Genomic DNA, 21,479 nt, shown 5'->3' on the forward strand with positions numbered 1-21,479 from the left:
TAGTATTTTTTTCAAACTGGGTTTCCACATAAATCATTGTGTCAAATGTGTTGCTTAATCTATTATGTTTCATGTTTACATTTCTGCAAATTGATTTGGCAATAACCTACAAAGTTTTTAAATGATTGCATAATCTTTTGGATGCATGCATGATGATAAATGTTTTATGGGTTCACTAAGCTGTGAAAATCTTTATTTATATATCTAAACCTTGGATAACTAATTCACACCCCCCTCCTCAGTTATTTTAAAGAATTCCAATAGGGGCTCATATGCCTTTTCAATTACAGGTATATCAAGGTTCTCCTCATCATCATCATTAGATGTGCTACCATCATATTCTTCATCATCTTCATCAGTTGTGCCAGTAACATCTTCTTCAATATTATTTTAAAGCAACATCTTCAATTGTGTTCTCTGCCTCAGGATCATCTTCTTCCATGGGAGCATTGGGTAAAAATACAAAGTTGTGTCAACTTTCAGACTAACTTATTAGAATCATTGAATTTGATTTTTTCTATCTAAAAATCTATTTGTTTAAACATATAATCTAGATAAATTCATTCTAGCTAAGTTATATATGGTCTCACACTTTTCCAATTGGAAATGTCTATTAAATGCATGTTTTATACTAGTTTATTTCCAATTACTAAAGAAGTAAAATTATTTCAGAAAAGTGGTGTTTCAATAACTCTTAGTATTTTTTATGATTTTTTTTAATAATATGTAAACACCATTTTATAGAGCTCAAAGTAAGAATATTCTTATATAGATTTTATAGTGTTTTAATTTGATATAGTATATTGTAATTAAAAAATTCTACAACCACAGATTTTAACACTCGAAAAGATGTCAATTTTGAGAAAGAAAATATATTAGATCATATCAAAAAAATATTAAAATTATATGATGTTCTAGAGGAGAGCGTCCTCTTCTAGAATGTATAATTTTTCCCCTAGTTAGAATAGATTTATTTTGAAAAATGTGGTTGGAGATAAAAACTATTGATTTCAGGTGAGTTGAGATTTCAATTTTTATAAAAGAGAAAATATATGTCTAAAGCCATTTTAAATTTTTTTTATTGTTTTAGATATATATATTATCTATAACATAGTCTAAGATCAAAGGGAAATGAATTTATATCTATATAGTTTTGTGGTGGGAACTAGTCCCCTAATTTTCAACATTTTTTAGGACCTAAAAAATCATCTATAAAAATTAAGAAAATATATCAATTATTATTCCAAATAATTATTAAAAATTATAATCCTAAACCTCATCCATTTCTACACATTTCATTAGTTTACTTCATTTCCAAATTCTATATAATAATACCAATTTTATGTCATTGAAGGTGAACAATTATTATTTTGTTAGCTTTTTCTTTTACAAAAGGGTGACACAAGTTTGTGCTTTTACCCCATTACCTTCTACTTTGATATTCACACCTACATGTTCCACCAGTTCAAAATCCACATTCACCAAAGGACAAAAATCATTTCCCCCTTCGATGTGATCATGTTGCCTACAATGTTTCTGAGCTGTTGTGATTAGAATTCTTCGATTCTTTAAGCCCTTGCATTTTTTGCAAGGATAATAACATTTTCCCTCACCTTTCTTTTGAACTAAGCCCACAATCTAGCAATTGTCACCTTATTTTGTTCTTGATTCATATTGTTAGGTGTGAAATTTCATCATAGGCAAATATTTGGGCTATAAAATTATATCAAATATAAACATACAATCATTAGTAGTATCTTGTATATAATAAAAAATAATAAAAATAATAAATATTAATATCTCTTTCGTAAGGGTGGAAAATATATATATTCATTTTTTAATCCTAATTGAATAAGGTTTTCTTTTTTATGGTGTATGATGGTCCACAATTGTAGATGAATATTAGTGAAGTTAGTTTCATACATTTACAACAATGCACCACACTTATCATTTCAAAGAATGTGTTATATCTTACCTTGAAGAAGCAATGTTTAGTCTACAAGTATATTGCATCTATCCCTAAGGTTGCACACATTAGCATAAAAGTCAAGTTAGGATCAATGAGATTCTTTGGTCTAGAGCCTAAAATTGTGTAGCCAGTGTTCATATAGTGAGAGCTGTGGTTTTTTCCACATTGAATAGTTTTCATTTAAAAAACTTATTATTCTTGTGTGTATAATGTTATATTTCTATTATTTACTTTTGTACATAAAAGGAATGGTTAATAAATTTATAGGTTTCAATATATGTTGATTTATTTCCCCAAAGCATCTATAGTTGTTCAAATATTGTGGTGCAGGGGCACCCCTCAAAGCTCTTAAAGCCAAAGACGTCTTGAGGGCTCTTGACATGGAAGAAGGCATGAAGACACCAATTAAAGTTAATTGGCATCTTTTAGAGACAATAATGACGTATTTTATAATTAATAATGCAAGAATGATAAAATGTCCTAAGGGGCCTAATAGCACCACTTCAACTTTACATTCCTTCTTGCATTTCTAGCACGAATCTGAGAGGATTTCAAATTAGAATAAAATGATTACATGATTTGTGCAAAATAGATTTACTAAGAAACAAAGGAATAAAGAATTGCAATGTTGGAGAGGAAGAAAGGAACTAGGTCTTCTCTCTATGTTAGCATTAAGACATCTTAATGGTGAAGGATTCATTTGGTCTTCTAGCAATACAATCTATACATGAATATGTGGAAGGTTAAAGCATAGTAAGCTATGGAAGTTCAGCTTTCTTCCATGTAGAAGGGTGCATGAAGGTAAGCCGTAGAATTACAATGTTGGAGAGGAAGAAAGGAATGAAGAGTAAATGGAAATCCATCACATAAGGAAGGTTCAGTGTAGATTAGCAAAGGTATTCTCAAAGTCATAGTGTATATCCTATAAAGGAGATCATTGAGCTTTCCTACTTCTTACACTTTTGAGACATCTTAATACACCAATAAAGATTTTAATATTTTGGTGAATATAAAAAATGATCATAAAAAATAATGTGAATTGAGGGAAATAAAATTACCATTCTTTAATAGTGTGAGAAGTTTCCTAAATGAAGTATTTTTGTTCTATCTATTTGCGCATCCATTTCCATAGTGACTCTAATAAAACCAATTTCCACTCTCTATTGATCAAAGTGCATAGATTCATCTATAGTAAGCAACGCTTCAATATATGATTCTACTATTGTTTTTCTTCAATGCATCAATATTTTATTTTTTTGAAACATTGGACTAAATAAATTTTAGTTCACAAAACATATGCTAGTGTTAATTACATCATAATTAGAAAAACAATGTTGTACAATCAGAAGTACTTAGGGATTTAGATTTGTCCCTTGAATCTCAGCAGTAATGTCATGTTTGGTGATAGGAGCCAAACTTGTTTCAATTTTACTCAGCAATAACCATTCTTTGTGGATATTGTGTTATCAGCAATTTTAAAACTATTGGAGTATAGGCATGTGTGGCTATTTGGAAGCATCATTTGGGGATATAGCACACTAAATCATAAATGTAGGGTGTTTTAATCAAAGGATGTCATAATAGGATAGGTGTACAACACCACCCAAGTTCCTTACCATGATGAAGAGAGGTATAAATGAAGAAAAATAGGGGATAGGTAATCAACATAGATCTTGAACTCATTCCATTAAATATTTGATGAACATAATGTAAGAAAAGAAGGTTTAGTCAAAATTGGGTTTTATCTTACATTATCATGGAATCCTATAGAATCAATGCATACACAATAGCTAAAATGGATGGTATACCACTTAAAGAGCCTATATATGTGTCGCACTTGTGTCAATACTATGTTTAACCTTATCTTTTCATTTGTTTTCTTCTCTCCTAATCCACATATTTTTGTGTGCTTGTATTTTCCTTACATCTAAAGCATTATGTGTTCTTTCATGTCTTTCTTCATTCCTGACAAAAACATTTCACATTTGGGGCTTGAATATTATCTGTAATATATTAATTATTTATGATTAAGGTATTACTTAGAGGATTCTTACACATGTCTTCTTTTAATTTAATCATATACTATAGTTGATTCAAATTTAAGGACATGTAAATATATTCTATATAAGTATTCATTTCTTTCATCAAGTATTTAGCAATTTAATTATTATGTTATTTCTCACATGTAAATCAATCAAATGGATATTATAAGAAGAAATAAAGGTGAAACATCAATCACACACACACACACACACACACACACACACACACACCATCTATACATCTACCATGTGCTCCTCCATAGGTTGTGACTCCTTGATCTCCAAAATCCTCGATGAGAAGAAGATGCTTGATATCTATTGGATGGCCTATAGGATATCATGGATTATTAATGTCTCCTTAATGAGATTCTCTCTGATAGACCTTGTATCTTACCTATAGCTCTTTTATAGTATTTTTTGTATATTGAAACATTTCATTGTAATGTGTTCTTCCTACTACGAGGCTCTTAGTAAATTTCCAATAAAAGAAACATCTATTGTGCAATGTATGTTTATAGTGTTAAGTTTTTTGTTTATATCAGGCAATAAATCACAAGACATTTTGGGATTCTTCTGTCAACTACAAACTTAATGTTCAGCTTCACTGTGATAATTGTTTAGGCCATAGTTGATTCTATTTCAGCATAGAGTGATATTTATTATTTGTATTTCCTATTTATATCTTCTATGAATGTCATGTAGGTTGAACACAAGCTTTGTCATTTTTGGTTGGTCTACACTTCAAGCTTCTTTTTTATTTCTTTTTAATATCTTCTTCAACTAGCTATATCATGGTTTAATAATCCTTTCAGTCCACACATTATATCAATTAAGTATTAAAGTCTGCATAAACACAACAACAATAATACATTAAAATAATTTAACACTCAAAAACTACTTTATCTATTCAACATCTAACTACGTTACAATCTATCTCATTATAGAAGTTATATTTTTGATCTGTTTGATCTATATAATTAGAACAATAAAATATTCATTTATAGAGATGTATAATCAGTACAATAAAATATCTATGTCTCTAATGTGCCCTAGTTATGATCTATGTCTCTTCTATTCCCTTGTGATCTATGGCTCTATTGTGCCCTAGTTGTGATTTGTCTCTATTGTGCCCTTGTGATCTATGTCTCTATTGTGCCCTTTTGATTTATGTCTCTGTTGTGCCCTAGTTGTGATCTTTGTCTCTATTATGCCCTAGTTGTGATCTATGGCTCTACTATTCCCTTGTGATCTATGTCTCTATTGTGCCCTAGTTGTGATCTATGTCTATGTTGTGCCCTTGTGATCTATGTCTCTGTTGTGCTTTTATTCTTCCTATTGTGCTTGACTTCAAAAGATCTTCTATTCATGACCTCGAATCACACCTACATCTCTGGTGGTTGAGGAGAAGGATTTCTCTTCAAGCATCCATATAATATGAGATTGGCATTGATAAACCAGTTGGTTGAGTGTTGGCCTTAAGGAATTTTGTTCGTTCAACATGCATATAAGATGGAATGAATACTTAATCCTAAATGAATGAATGGATGGAAAATTTTGGAGGGGAAAGAAGTTAAAACAAAATCAATCAAAATTTAATGAATTTTAGTTTCCCTTCCATTCTCCAAAAATGGCCATAAGAGTGGTCATTGAAACTCTTACCTGAGTCAAGCAACGTTGGTCACGGTTTCCCTTGCCTAAGAAGTGCACATGAAAACCCTCCCATGCACTTGTAATTCAAAATGAATTTTTTAAATTTATTTTTGTTTATATCCCAGCAACAATAAAATTTTGACAATAAACATATATCCCAACAACCTCAAAATTTTGGCAAAAAACTTATGTGTCATCAAAATTTTGACACAAAATTTAAGTTTCATCAAAATTTTGACAAAAAAAATTAAGTTTCGTCAAAATTTTAACCTTATCAAGATCATTTTTTTTTAAAGGTGAATTTGACAAGCCGTTTTGGCCTGTCATCAAAAATTTTGGTAAAAAATGGATGGCTAATGTACTAGTGGAGGTAACCATTTAGATTGTTTGTTTTGTTGATATGGCATATAATTCCTCCTTGAATATCTTGAATAGAGGTAATGGGTTTTGAGGAAACTACTTCTTAATTTGTAGTAAATCATTAACCAAATTCTGATATAGAGGTTTAGTGGTGGTGATGGAGGCTTTTTGTCCTTTCCCTTTTTGTAGATTGTGGCTCCATTTACCTAAGCTAAGCAAGTAATCTTCTACTTTGATAGCTAAAGTTTGTGTAGCTTCCAAATTGGGGGTTCTTGCTCTTCCTATTTAGAAACTCACATCAGAAGGTTGGGTGTTGATGAAGAAATTCATCTAATTTTCCTCAGTGGGTCTTTTATTGACAAGAATTTGATCCATATTCTTGTTAAAGCAAGCAATGAATTCTTGCATTAGTTCATAGATTTATTTCTTCATTTGAGTTAACTATGAGAGAAGTAGATGTTCATCTTTAGTAGTCTTGAATCTTCTCTTAAAAGTTCGAATCAAATTTTCCCACGAAGTGACTAACCTAGCCGATAGTTGACCAAACCACCTAGCTATGGTATTAGTGAATGTCTCTACAAAGAGGTGAACTCAAACATCCTCATACTAAATTACAAGAATTCCACTTATTGTAAAGAATGCACTGATGTGTTCATCGGTGGTGACTTTCCTATCTCCAAAAAACTTGGGGAGAATTTTTTGAGATCCAGCAGGCATATCATGTAATTGATTCTCCCCAAAGCTAAAGGACCAATAGTAGCTCCACATGGAATTGATGGTGGTGCTTGATGCGCCATAGCTAGAAGGATGATATTCAAAGGTTGTAAATTGATGGATGTGGGAACAAGGGTTCCTAGTAGGATTAGAGATTGAAAAGCTACAAGAGGAATAATAACATTTGGTGGCAAAAATGATCTACTGACTGACTTTGGCTTTCTTTTCCTTTTATGAGTTACAGGTTTGAAATCTAGCTTTTGAAGAGCCTTGAAATCTTTGTCAAATAGACCTTTGTGTGTGTCCACTCGAGTGTATGGTTTATCAGCTAGCTTACTGATTGTTGTTCACCTAGCCTTGAACATGACCAAGATTTTGCCCATTCCTTCTTGGGAACTGAGTGTGTCTTTCTACAACTTTTTCTTCGTGTCCAATGGGTATTCCTTTCAAGAATTCACTAAACTATTGTTTCTTCTCCAAGACCTGACTAACTTGTTGATATTTTTGAACACTTCTTCTATAGCTCCACGGAAGTGTGTTCAAATCTTAAATAGTGTCTTCTTGAGTGTCTTGAAAGTCAAGATTTGGATCGAGAACTAGAAACAAGTTCTCATGCGGTAGCACCTTCTTGCTTCATTACATGTGGTAGTTAATCTTTCTTGTTCATTTTTCCTAGTAGAGTCACCAAAAATCTGTTGGTAAATAGATTTTTCACTTGAAATTGATGTAACTCAACCCAACAAAGTGTACGTGGAAAACTATTCCCAAAAGTTGGATAGGCCCTTGATATGTGGCCTTCCTATATATTTATAGGGGAAGCTCCCTCCTAAGATGTAGATTTTGAGTTTTAAAAAGATTTAAGGAAAAACTAGGATTAAGATTTGCAGAACTTCGTTCTTGCTTAAATAATTACAAACTTCTAACAAGAACTCACACTAACGCAATTTTTTAACTCCATCATAAATACCAATGAACTACACATATAGGCATCAAATGAAGCAACTTCAACTCTCTATATCATAGGCATAATTTCAAGATACCAAGAAAAGTACTTGATTACATAGAATAGATTATTAACTAAATATTTGCCTTTACAAAAGAAAGAGAACGTGAAATGGTATATCCTCATACAATGAACATAACTGACAAGATCTTGAACAACCAAAGGTATTGAAAATACTTTCAAATTACTCAGTTCCCAATACATTAAGTATACTACTTCAATAATAAAATTGTCCTCTCTAATCTTCAAGTTTCAAAAAGTCTTTTTACAAACAAAAAGGATCCCTTATATAGACTTGAGGTTAAGAACTACTCCTCTATGATTAGTAACTACCTCCCAATTATGTGATTTTTGTGAGGTTAATCAACCTTGCAAAAATTAACCTATACAAGGAAAACATCTAAAAACATGACTCAAGCCAAAATTCATCAAAAAGGGCATGAAATATACATCTAATCAGTAAAGCTTCTACATATTTGAATCCATCTATCAAGATGTGATAGATTTATTCTTGAAGCTGATATAAACATCAAGGATTTCCACCATCAAATCAAAGTTGGGAATGAACATATTTTCCATTCTAATTTTAGTTGTGAAGTACTTGTCTTGGATCTCTTCCAACTCCTATAGATATGTTGAAATATTGCAATCCTCTAGAGTGACGAAGACTAGAATAATCTTCATAGTTTTAGTATCTAACACTCAATTTTTTATCTCTGAATAAATCTTAATACAAAAGGAATCTAGAAGAAATTGACAATCAAAATTTTGAAGATCACTCATTGTTTCTCCACCACTTGGACTACCTTCTTTTTCCTTTGTGGACTTGCTCACAACCATGAGGGTGTAGAGGTTTGAGATGATGCATGTGTATTATTTGCTTGATGTTCAATGATCACTATTAAATATTTGATGTTCTATAGTTGATTGTCCACCTATATAATTTCAATTAGTGATATCTCGAGAGGAGAAAGATCATGAGGAGAAACTACTATCGTAGGCTAAGAAGCAACTATAATAGATTGTTCAACAACTCAAGGAGATATTTTAATATTCTCTTTGGGTCTATTTTCTCCCTGATTCATCTTGTTAGTTGTTAGATTGTGGTGACTAATTAGGGAAGTACTATACATACTCCATAATTCCTTGGTGGAGAAAAAAAATTTGGGGCTATTTTATCGACATTTTATGGCTGACATGTTGTAACTAATTTTAACCCCAAATGGGAAAAGATACTTATATAAAAAGGGCTTAGGCTTAGAGATTGTTTCATAAGGTGTGATGTGAAAATTGCTTCTTGCGGCAGTATTGAGCTATAAGGGATTACAGATTGTAATCAAGTTGTAATCATTGGATCGTAATAATATTGGAGTTTTTGTTTGGTGGATGTAGTCGAGGGATTGGGTGAACCACATTAAATCTTGGTGTCTTGAGTTCTCTTCTATGTGTTTATTTTTTTTGATATTGTTTATATTTGCATGTAATTTTTATTTATGTATGTGGTTTTATCTTAACAAGTAGTATTAGAAAGAGGTTTTTTTCAATTATCCTCTATAGGAAAGTTTCATAGTTGAGTGGGAGTCTCAAGGTTGAGTAGGAGTGATGGTAGATGAAGGTAAGTTGAGGGTTAACAAGTTTAATGGGAAAAAAAATTTAGTTATGGAAAATGCAAGTGGAGGACTATCTTTATCAAAAAGATTTATAGAAGTTTTTGGAAGGAAAAACTAAGAACCAGGGGACTATGACAAATGAGGACTGAGATTTTAGACAGGAAGGCACTTGGAAGAATTTGATTATGTTTGCTACCATCGATGACATTTAACATTACAAAAGTGAAGAAGATGAAAGAGCTAATGGAAACCCTAGCGAAATTGTATGAAAAGCCCTTCGCTTCAAATAAGGTATTTCTCATGAAGTGTTTATTTAATATGAAAATGGTAGAAGGTTGATTTGTTGTAGTCATTTAAATGAGTTTAATATTGTTACTAGTTAGTTATCTTCTATGGGTATTAATTTTGATGAATAAATTAGGGCTCTCTTGATTTTGTGTTCTTTGCCTAAAAGTTGGAATGGCTTGGTAATGGTTGTGAGTAATAAATTGTTTGGATCTAATACCCCAAAATATGATGATGTGATCGGTGTTATTTTGAGTGAGGAAATTCATAGGAAAACCTCAAATGGATCTACATTAGGAAGTGCTTTGAATGCACAAAGCAGAAGCAGAACGACTGAGAGAGGAAATAATTTTGAAAATCATGGGAAATCAAGAGAAAAGTCAAAGGGTAAGAGATCTCAATCTAGAGGACCGAGAGATTGTTGGTACTATAGTAAACTAGGGCATAAGAAGAAAGATTGTTGGACTCAAAAGAACAATGAATGAGATCAACCAGAAGGAAACAAGGAGGTAAATGTGGTAAGTAACAAATCTGAAGAGGATGCTTTGCTCCTATCTTTAGAAAGTGTTGATGATTCATGGGTTTTAGATTCTGGTGCTTCATTTCATGCTACACCTCATAAAGATTATTTCATTGATTATGTCCAAGGGGGTTTTGGATTTGTTTATTTGGGGGATAATGAACTCTGTCAGATTGTTGGAAACAGAAAAGTTAAGATTAAGTTGCAAAATGGGAATCATTGGTTACTACATTAGGTAAGACATGTTCCAAGGTTGAGTAGGAATTTAATTTCAGCAGGGCAACTCAGTGATGAGTGTTGTGTAGTTACTTCAATGATAAAAATTGGAAGGTTTCAAAATGTTCACCTGTAGTAGCAAAAGGTGTGAAAGTAGGCACCTTATATCTTTGTACAAGTCATACTATTCCTTCTACTTTAATTATTTTAGAGAAAATGAATGTTCAGGAATAGTTGTTGCAGTTGAGCAGGGAAAACAAATAACTGCTATAGATTCTGATATAGCATTGTGGCACAACAAACTTGGGCACATGAGTAAGAAAGGTATGAAAGTAATTTATTCAAAAAAAGTTTTACCAAGTTTGAAATGTGTCAATATAGATTTCTGTGAAAGTTTTGTGTATGTAAAATAAAAGAGAGTGAGTTTTGTGAAGACTGGGAAGGAAAAGAAAAATGAGAAATTAGAGCTTGTGCATGTAGATGTATGGGGACCGGCTTAGGTATCTTCCTTTGGTGGCTCTCATTATTATGTTACATTTATTGATGATGCAACTAGAAAAGTATGGGTTTATTTCTTTAGATAGAAATTTGATGTATTTCAAACTTTTAAGAAATGGAAATGTTTGGTTGAAAATGAGACTAGTAAGAAAATAGAAAGTCTCGGGTCTGATAATGGTGGTGAGTATTGCAGTCATAAATTTGAAAATTATTGCTCCACTAATGGTATTCGTAGAAAAAGAAATTGTTCCAAGGACTCCATAGGAAAATGTAGTGGTTGAATGCATGAATAGGACTATAATAGAGCATGCAAGGAGCATGAGGTTACATGTTGGTTTTCCCTTAAATATGTGGGTAGAGGCTATCAATATTATTGTATATTTGATTAATAGAAGTCCCTCTACTCCTTTGGGTTGTGGTATTCTAGAGGAAGCATGGACTGGTAAGATGGTGAGTTATTCTTTTCTCGAAACCTTCAGTTGTGAAGCATTTTCTCATATAGATTCCAAAAATAGAACCAAGCTAGAAGCTAAGTCAAAGAAATGTGTATTTTTTAGATATGACATTGATGAATTTAGTTATAGGCTTTGGAATTTTGAAAATCATAAAATTATAAGAAGCAATGATGTCATATTCAATGAGAAAGTGTTGTATAAAGATCTATTGTAGCAACATGAGAAGAAAGAAGATGATTATGTAGTGTTGGATGATACTCTAAAAGATTATGTTCCAACAATTCCTCATGATGTGCAACAATTGCAACAACAAATACCACACACACCAGTGCATGTTAGATCGTCAACGAGGCTAAGTAGACCTTCAGAAAGATTTTCTCCATCTTTGTATTCTATCTTACTTACTAATGCTGGTGAACCTAAATGTTATGATGAAGTTGTGCAAGTGGATACTAAGATTTAGTGGGAGTCTACAATGGCAGATGAAATGGACTCCTTGCTAAAAAATAAGACTTGGGATTTATGCAAGTTGCCTACAAGTAAACAAGCTATACAGAATAAATGGGTTTACAGGTTGAAAGAAGAGGATGGAGGTTAAAAAAATTTAAAGTCAAGTTAGTTGTAAAAAGATTTGCACAGAAAAAGGGCATTGATTTTGATGAGATATTATCTCCTATTGTAAAAATGACTTCTATTCATACCATTTTAAGTATTGTGGCTACTGAAGACTTGCATTTAGAGCAGCTTGATGTTAAAACAACCTTTCTTCATGGTGATTTGGATGAAGAGATATATATGGCATAGTCATAGGGATTTGAGGTCAAAGGTAAGGAGAACTTAGTGTGTAGATTGAAGAAAAGTTTATATGGCTTGAATTAAGCACCTCAGTAATGGTATCTAAAATTTGATAGTTTTATGTATGAGCATAGATACAATAAGTGTCATTTAGATCATTATGTGTATTTTAAGAGGTTGGATGATGACAGCTACATTATTGTATGTCTATACGTTGATGATATGCTTGTAGCTGGGTCTAACATGGATCACATTAAGGGGTTAAAAGAACAGTTAGTACATTCATTTGCTATGAAGGATTTAGGGGTAGAAAAACAAATCCTTGGTATGAAGATTTATAGAGATAGGAAGAATAGGAAATTGATGTTATCTTAGGTTGATTATGTTCAGAAGGTGTTGCAATGTTTCTCTATGGAGAATGCTAAAGTTGTCAGCACACTTTTACCTTGTCATTTGAAGTTGACTAAGGAGATGCGTCCCAAGACACAAGAAGAGTAGGATAAGATGTCTATGGTACCTTATGCTTCACCTATAGGAAGCTTGATGTATGCTATGGTATGTACAAGGTCAAATATTGCACATGTAGTGGGAGTCATTAGCAAGTATATGAGTCATCTAGGAATTGAGCATTGGAATGCAGTTAAATGGATTCTCAGATATTTGAGAGGAACATCCAGTAAGTGTTTACAATTTGGGGGCTCTAATATTGATTGACAGGGATATGTTGACTCAGATTTGACAGGGGATATTGATACCAGGTGGAGCACTATAGGTTATGTATTTACTATTGGTGGGGCCACAGTAAGCTAGGTTTCTAGGTTACAAAAGGTGAACGCTTTATCCACTATAGAGGCAAAGTATGTTGCTGCTATAGAGGTATCCAAGGAGATGATATGGCTTCAATTATTCATGGAAGAATTATGATTCCCTCAGAGGGATAACTATTTTTTTATAGATAGTCACTGTGTCATTCATCTTGCGAAGAATTCAACTCTGCATTCAAAGACAAAACACATCCAGTTGCAGTACCATTTCATTCGGTCAATTTTGGATGATGGATAGTTAAAGTCGGACAAGATACATATAGATGACAATCCAGCAGATATGTTTACAAAGGTAGTGACAAAGGAGAAGTTGAACTCCTCTTGATCTTTAGTTGGTCTTTTAGATTGAATAGAATAAAAGAACAACAGTGTCTAAGGTGGTTTGATCTAGTGGAAGCCCCATGTGGTAGTGGTATTGCTATAGGATCAATCTCCAAGTGGGAGATTGTTGTTTAGTGTGGAGCCTAATCAATCCCCAAGTGGGAGATTATTAGATTGTGGTGACTAATCAGGGAAGTAATGTACATACTCCATAATTCCTCAATGGAGAAAACAATTAGGGCTATTTTATCAGCATTTTATGGTCGACATGTTGTAACTAATTTTAACCCTAAAGTGGCAAAGATACTTGTATAAAAAGGGCTCACAGTGAGGGATTATTTCATAAGGTGTGATGCAAAAATTGCTTCTTGCAGTGGTATTGAGTTGTAAGGGATTACGGATTATAATTAGGTTGTAATCATTGGATTGTAATAATATTGAATTTGTTGTTTGGTGGACGTAGCCCAAGGATTGGGTGAACCACGTTAAATCTTGGTGTCTTGAATTCTCTTCTATGTGATTTATTATTTTCTTATATTGTTTATATTTGCATGTAATTCTTATTTTTGTTTGTGGTTAATCCTAACATCAATTTGACCTTTCTTCTTTGACCTTCTTTACTTGACTATAAATTCAACCTCACATGCTTTAGAAAAATGAACTGGCTACTTTGGATCTTCATCATTGTCATTATCACTTGTATTCAATTTCTACATTTTCTTATCTGAGGTTGCTATAGGTGTTGTACGAGATGATTCTCCTTGATTGGTGTTTCTTCTAGTAGGATTACCCCCTCTACCTTGAAGTCTAGTAGTTGTATTTTCTGTCTTCATTCTATTCACCCATTCTTTTGTTCTCTTGATGACATGGGCAGTTATTTCCTTCAGATTTTTTGATTCCTAAATAGACCAATCAATTAGTGGAAGTTCTAACAACTCAATCCTCTCATGGTAGAAAGGATCAACTAATGAACATTCATCATCTTCTATGCCTGTCACATCAATATCTAATTTTAAATCTATCACTTGCCTCATAGTAAGTTGCATCCAGTCACATTTCTTGACTTCAAAATCACTTTCACAATCTTCCCAAAAGTCTTCTAGAGCCAGAAAGTGACCACGGTCGAGAGTTAGTGTTAGTTTATTGACAACATAGCCTTTATTATTATAAGGTAACCGAATGGTGTAAGGATATAAATGTATTTTAGCGATGGATCTCTCTTTGTTCTTTGCATTTGTCAATGTGTCACGCCTGTAATGCCTAATGGAAATAGGAAAGGGGGTCTCATCTACTCTCGTTTTCTAGAAAAGCTTATTAATTTAACTGATTTTCTTGCACATCTCGATCAACACTAGTATATCATCAATGATACCTAGGTAGCATAAGATGGTATCCACCATAAACCGCCAATCAGATATAAGTGAACTTTGGGAACTGTATGAAGTAAGTTCCATATTTCTAAATTGCTAGTATTGCTTTTGGTGAAATTTTGAGTCCTATTTTTCCTTGAAGTTCCCTTGTTGCCAACATCGTGAATGCATCATTCACTCTCCTAAAATGGTGTAGGCTACTTTCATACTATAGCTAAGGGAGATGATTGTAAATGATAACCGCATCATCATATATACCCTGTTTATTAAGCCCAGGCCAACTTTTCATACTTGCTATAACATAGAAGAGGTAAGAATTCATATAGAAGTAATCATTAGCTTGGAGTTCTCTGAATTTTTTATGCAAGGTATCACTTATAAGCTTTGCCCAATCACTGTGTTGCTTCCCTACATGGATCATGTTGATAAACAGAAACATCCAACCTCCAAACTCATGTGAGTCCTTGAGTCCCATTATTCTACTCAAAAAAATTACCATATTTGTCACATCTTCCTTTAATGATGATCTATGGGTGGACTTCGCTAACTAAGATTTATGTTTCATTGGCTTTGAGAACCACAACCTAGCAACAATGTTAAAGCACTAAGTTTGATTTACAACGTAATACTCCCTCGCCATCCTTATGCATATATCGATGTATTATTCTCTAATAGGTAGCCAGAAAGCTACGTCAATATAAATCAGATCTAGTTGAACTATGATCTTATTATTCGATGCAATGACTTCTCTGGTATTTGGATTGTAAGCCTTCATACATTCCAATATTAGTTCGAGACAAAGTGTTGAGATGAGATAACCTATTTTTCTTTCCATAAAATTTGTAGCCAAGGGGATCATGTCACTACTTTCAAGAGATGACCAAAAATAATACAGGTTGACGCTCTTTAGGATGGTATCACCAATATTAGGAAGAGTACTTTTCAGGATAGGGATGTAATCGGGCCTCTAATATTTATACTTCATGATCAATAAAATATCATTTCAGAACTTTTACTTTGATTTATTTTCTCAATGTAACCAATTGAACACCTCTTCACATACCTTTATTTGGTATAACTATCACACTTTTCATTGTATGCCAATAACAAGTGTAGAATTGCCCCATTTCATTGCATTATCTTTTCTTTGTGAAATCTCACTTAGAGAAAACCATGTTGATATCAAAACTTTTTAGATTATTTGGAAATATGACCTCCCTTGCAGACAAATATTATTGATCACTTATAATGATATGTTCCATTTTCATCTACCCACATGTCATTTGATGTAGTGAGTACTTCTTTCAAGGTGGTGGTAGGATGTGCATATCTTCTATACAAATCTCAAAACACTTCGTCAAACTATTTGCAGGCTTCTCTCCCACCATATCTGGGTCTATATGTACCATGCATATTCTCTTCTATAAATATTCACATTAGTGTGAATTGGAGGATTATAATGAAGGTTCTTGAATTTAAAAACACCTTCTAATATCATGAACATCATTTATCCATGCCTTGTTTGCTAATTCCTAGAAAATCTCCTCAACACCAATTATCACACCAGCAATTCCCTTCACATCTCACATGCATTAGTATGGAATGGCGAATTAGGGCATTCTATCAAACAAGTCACATGCCTTCTTGATGTTGCTACACATTTCATTTATGTCTTATGGTACTTTATTATTCATGTCACATGCATTATTCTTCATGTTCTTTATTAAACATCCACCCATACTTTATGCTCCCATCATGGATGTTGAAGAAGGTTGCAAGATTTGATTCTTAAGTCAAGAAAGGACCTTCTGCGCATACCTTATAGTCAAAGAATTCTACATGACAGTTCACATGTTAATATTGTCAACAAATATTTCAATCATATTTTAAATTTGAGTCCTTGTGTGTCTTACTAGTACCCACTTTGCACTTTCTATTCATGTTGAGGTGATATGTCATTGCAAGCATTGCTGTAAGAACCATGTCCTAAAAAAAGATGCCACATCACATAAGAACGACAATTGCGGAAAAGAAATTAATCATACATTAGAGTTGAAAAGTCAAGAACTTATTCATTATCCATTAACTAAGTAAAATAAATACAATTAGTTTATCAACTCATAAAATTCAGCATAACATTATGGTGTTGATTTTACTATTTTCTATATTGATGTGAAATTGAGTTAAATTTGGGATAGAGCTACGATGTCTCTCATGATGCTTCCTGCACATGTTTTTGAAAAATCAATTCCCACACATGTCACTTCGGCTCCTGCATGAGATGGTGTGTGGGAGACTTCTGGTATGGTGGTTGTTCCTACTACGGCCACGCTCCTTGCATCCCCGATCAGGGTTTCTAGCCCCCTTCCTGCAATGATTTTCGATGGTTCTGGTGCAGCTGTTGTGGGTGCCTCTCCTACCATTTCTTGTATGGTTGGTGGTCACTCTGCTATCTCCTATGCAAATGTGGCATCTTTTGAAGCAAGTATTTCTCTAGCTTTGAGGAAGGGGCCCTGTCCAGCTGTGGCCTATCATGAGGTTGTGTATGTTCCTGTTTGTAAGCCACTCTTGCTTCACCTTGAATCTAACATTGATGAGGAGATTAATACATTTGTTGTTGATTTCTCTACTGCTACTACTATCTTTCATTTTAGGGGTTTACTATCTTTCATTTTAGGGCCCTCTCTTATAGATCTGCATGCTTGGATTTCCAATTATTGGGAACCAATCATTTCAGATTTAGTTCAGATCTACCCTGTGGCTAGCAGTTTCTTTATACTGAAATTTGTTAATGCTGAGGATAGGGATTCTATCTTGTGTCGTGGTTTCTCTTGGGATAATCAGTTCCCCCTGATGGCCAAACCTTGGCATCCGAATTTTGACCTGACTAAGGATTCCTTTCATAAGATTCCTCTTTGGATGTGATTGTTGAATCTTCCCCTTCATCTATGGTAGGACTCAATCTTGGAGGCTATGGGGGAAGGCCTTGGGGATTTCTTAATGGTTGATTCAATTTCCTCCAATGTTTTTAGGAAAACATATGCCTACATCCTTGTGGAGATGGATATATCTAAAGGGCTCCTTGCTATGATTAAGCTGACTTCTTCAAGTCGTTCCTAGATCCAACTTCTTGATTATGAAGGTATTCCCTTCAAATGTAGGAAGTGTCATAATACTGATCATCTTGTTGCTCGTTGCTATTTTGATAAAGTTTGATTGAAGAAATCACCTTCTTGGTGGGTGGGGGTTTCATATGATCATTATACTGTTTAGAAATTTGTTTCGGTTGGGGATGGGCTGGATAGTTCATCGCATAATGATCTCACTTTGGTTGAGGATTTCGTTGATGTCACAAATGTTGTGCATGGTGGCCCTTCTATGGTTTTTTCTCAAAGTGTTGTTGATGTTTCGTCTCCTGCTAACTCTGTGATTCCTGACTCTTTACCTACTTTGAGTCAGAATTTTGTTGATGTCCCTTATGTTGCTGATTATGTCCAAATTACTGTTGTTGGCTCTTCGGTTGGCAGGTGTCTGGGGGTTAGCAAGGATTGGCAAAAAGTGGCGGGGAAGGTGGAGGATGGTTGGACTATAGTTAAAGGGAAAAAAGGAAAGTCCTCCAAGCCCTCATTTGATATGGCCTTACACTCACAAAAGAAAGGACCAAAATGTAAATCTTGATGGCCTTTGTGTTACTTGGGTTGTTTGCCCTCTTGTTGGGAACATTAGTGTGTCCCTCTAGTTAGTCGGGTGGTTTTCCACAGTTGTTTGAGACTTTCATTGTTATTTCTTTCTTGTCCCTTTGTACAAGGTTTCAGGTCCTTTCAAAACCTATTTTTACTTAATCAAAACATTATGGTGTTGATTTACATTAAGGATTACATTATCCAATTATCAAAGATCACATCAATTGAATGTTACCATACTCATCACCAAGATGAGGATACAAGACCATAAGATAGGTTCTAAAACTTGACATGTGACCTTCAGTGTACCCAATCTCCAAAGCCATCAAACGTCATCCATCTACTATTTGAGACGAGAGTGTGGCCCAAGCGCTTTTATCTCACCAACCATAGAGTGTTTACTCTCCTAGGATTCTTTCGGACATGAAGAATGCCCCGATCCTGGCACGAGAAGCCTAGCTTCCTGGAACAAGATGGATCAGATGGATCTGGTGCAATCGTGAAACATACTACATACAACCATGTGCCTAGTAACATAATCACGAAAAGTGGTAGGGAAAAGAAGAGAACACTACATATCTACTCCTATGCAGTGAAAGAAATTTGTAACATATGTACCCACATGTACATTTCTTTTATCTAAGCATATCTACACATGCAAAATGGAAGTAAGCATAGTCACACACATATGTTACATGTTAGAAAAATAGCATACTTAAATGCAAAAAATGAATGGCTTGGCCAAGCACTAAATTTGTCAGCATTACTGAAAGGAGATACAAAACGTAATGAATCCTACTTTTCAAAACTTGACAGGTTGAGAGAAGCAAAACATAATTCATCCATCTCACCCTCCCTTTTTTGCCACATTACACCCTTCCATAAGGAATTAAAACATTAACACACAAACCTGCAACAAGAAATCTATCTTAACATGTATGTGTTTAGCATAAACTAATTTCTTACATCAGACATGAGCAATCAAGCATTAATGAAGAAAAAGAGTCCAAGCATCACCCTAGTCTTATTTAAGGCCTATACTGGTCATTGGTTGATCTCTTTTCCATATGCTTGTTTAGAGGATGAAGCATCTTATTTTAAAATATCAACCAGATATAGGTTTGATGTAACTGTTCTAGTTAAAGATCAAGAAAAGAACATTAACTAACAGTAGGATCATGCAAGAACTTCAAGTTATGCCTCTTCTTGCCACTGGTTTTTGTTTAATAACAAGATTTCCAAAATCTAGGAATGTATGATATACAATACATGACAAGTTATTGTTTAAATTCAAAACAGGTTTTGAGTATCTAAATAGCCCTCTCCCTTCCCAGTTATCAATTCCACTAATGGATTCAAGATAAGATAATTTATTAATGTCCAACAGGAGACCACAAACAGGTCTAAGGAACTAAGAATACAAATAGGGGCCAAAAGGCAACCAGACCACAAAATAGTGTCTGAGTACAACAAAACAAAATGGAAACAAGTAGAACAAGAAGTAAAGAAAGAGGAATAACAATAAAAGGGGGGTTGCAAAACCGCAAAACTAGTGGTTCATAACTGTGGAAAAGTAGCTCAAAATAGAAAGATAGCTAGTGCGCAAAGATATCTGAGTTCGATGTCGGGTAGAGGAGGTACGTTGTTGTGGGTGGTGCAAGTGTTCTCTGCGTGATCTCCTTGATTTGGTGTGAGTATCCATGGATGGGCACCAAGGCCAGTTGGTTCCCTTAGGAGAGGTAACCGGAGTGAAAAATGAATTAATAAGCGGATAAAAAGATGCAGACCTAGGGGCGGACAGCTCCTGAAGGGTGAAATCCTGAAGACGGAAAGCTTCCTATAGAAAAAGAGCAAGGCACTTCTGGTCATCATATCTAAAAAAGGACAAGGACCTGCACTCTCTGAATAAGTAATGGAACATCCCTCTAATCTCATAGTATATGGGACAATAGAATATAAAGTGTATCTCATTCTCGACCGCATCCGTGTCACAATATTGACAAATCCTCTCAACTCTGATGGTCTAATGATTTGTCTAAAAATGGAGCTGGTGAGAACCCACTTTGAAAGAGCCCAACTAGATACGTAGGGTATGGGGTCATCGTTGAGAATAGTAGGGACAAACAATGATACTGTCCTATATGTTAATAAAGTGCTCTGCATAGAAGGCCATATGAGGACGGAGACCCCCCGGCGGGTCAACCCAAGTTACTTGGATACACCTCCTGTAGATGTTCATCTTGGTGATCTCGTTCAACTCCGACCGAGAGGGAAGGAGATGAGCGGGAGCATCCAATGAATACCGGAAAGTGGGAAGGTGATCAATATCAATACCAACAGTGTTGAGAAGCCTAGAAACTTGAGCATAGCAACAACAAGCACGACTAGTCGGATACGAGGCAGCAATCAAAGCTGAAGAATAGTAAGCCAATTAAGAATAACAGTGTTTGTCATCAAGAATATCTACCCAATTTCCATCAGCATCAGCATACGACAGCGTATCCTATTTGTTCCTCCATAATTTCTAATTAACAAAACAATCGTGCTTCTAACGTTTAAATGAAGAAAAAGAGTGTTTTGTTTCACCATGATTCAACAGTATACTGGGCTGGTGTATCCTAAAGTTTCAATTTGAATTCTTTGCCATTGTGGTTTCCCTAATTCCCTCAAGTGCACAGACCCGAAAGCAGGGAACACACAGGAATCCATTTCGCGGTCATTAAAATGCATCAGAAGTATATTTTGGTAGATATTTGTCTATGGAAAGGTGTGGCAGGATCAGACTACAAGAAGTTGATATTAACCGAGTGGAGGAATCTATTGTTAAGTTTTGAGAAACAAATGCTTAATTAGGAAATACTATCATACCACAATTAAAAGACCTCTTTCCATCACATATCCGATTGGAAAGACTAGTTCCTGATATTGGCAAATGCAGCTATGACATCACGTGTTTTAGTTCCATTGACATTTACATCTGGTACTTACCTACATATTTTCTCCAGTCATTTGAAGGAACCCAGCAATCATATTTGAATTCCTTAACATTGTCTCAAGTATCATAATTTGCTAGGGCCGGACATATCGTGACTGGCATTCTCTCCTTAGCGTTTTGAATATCAGTCAACAAATTCCAAGAACCGATTCCTTCAGCTCCTAGGTTA

This window comes from Cupressus sempervirens, chromosome 5 (assembly GCF_028749045.1).
Source record: "Cupressus sempervirens isolate cs-2001-9-10 chromosome 5, ASM2874904v1, whole genome shotgun sequence".
NCBI classification, from domain to species: domain Eukaryota; kingdom Viridiplantae; phylum Streptophyta; class Pinopsida; order Cupressales; family Cupressaceae; genus Cupressus; species Cupressus sempervirens.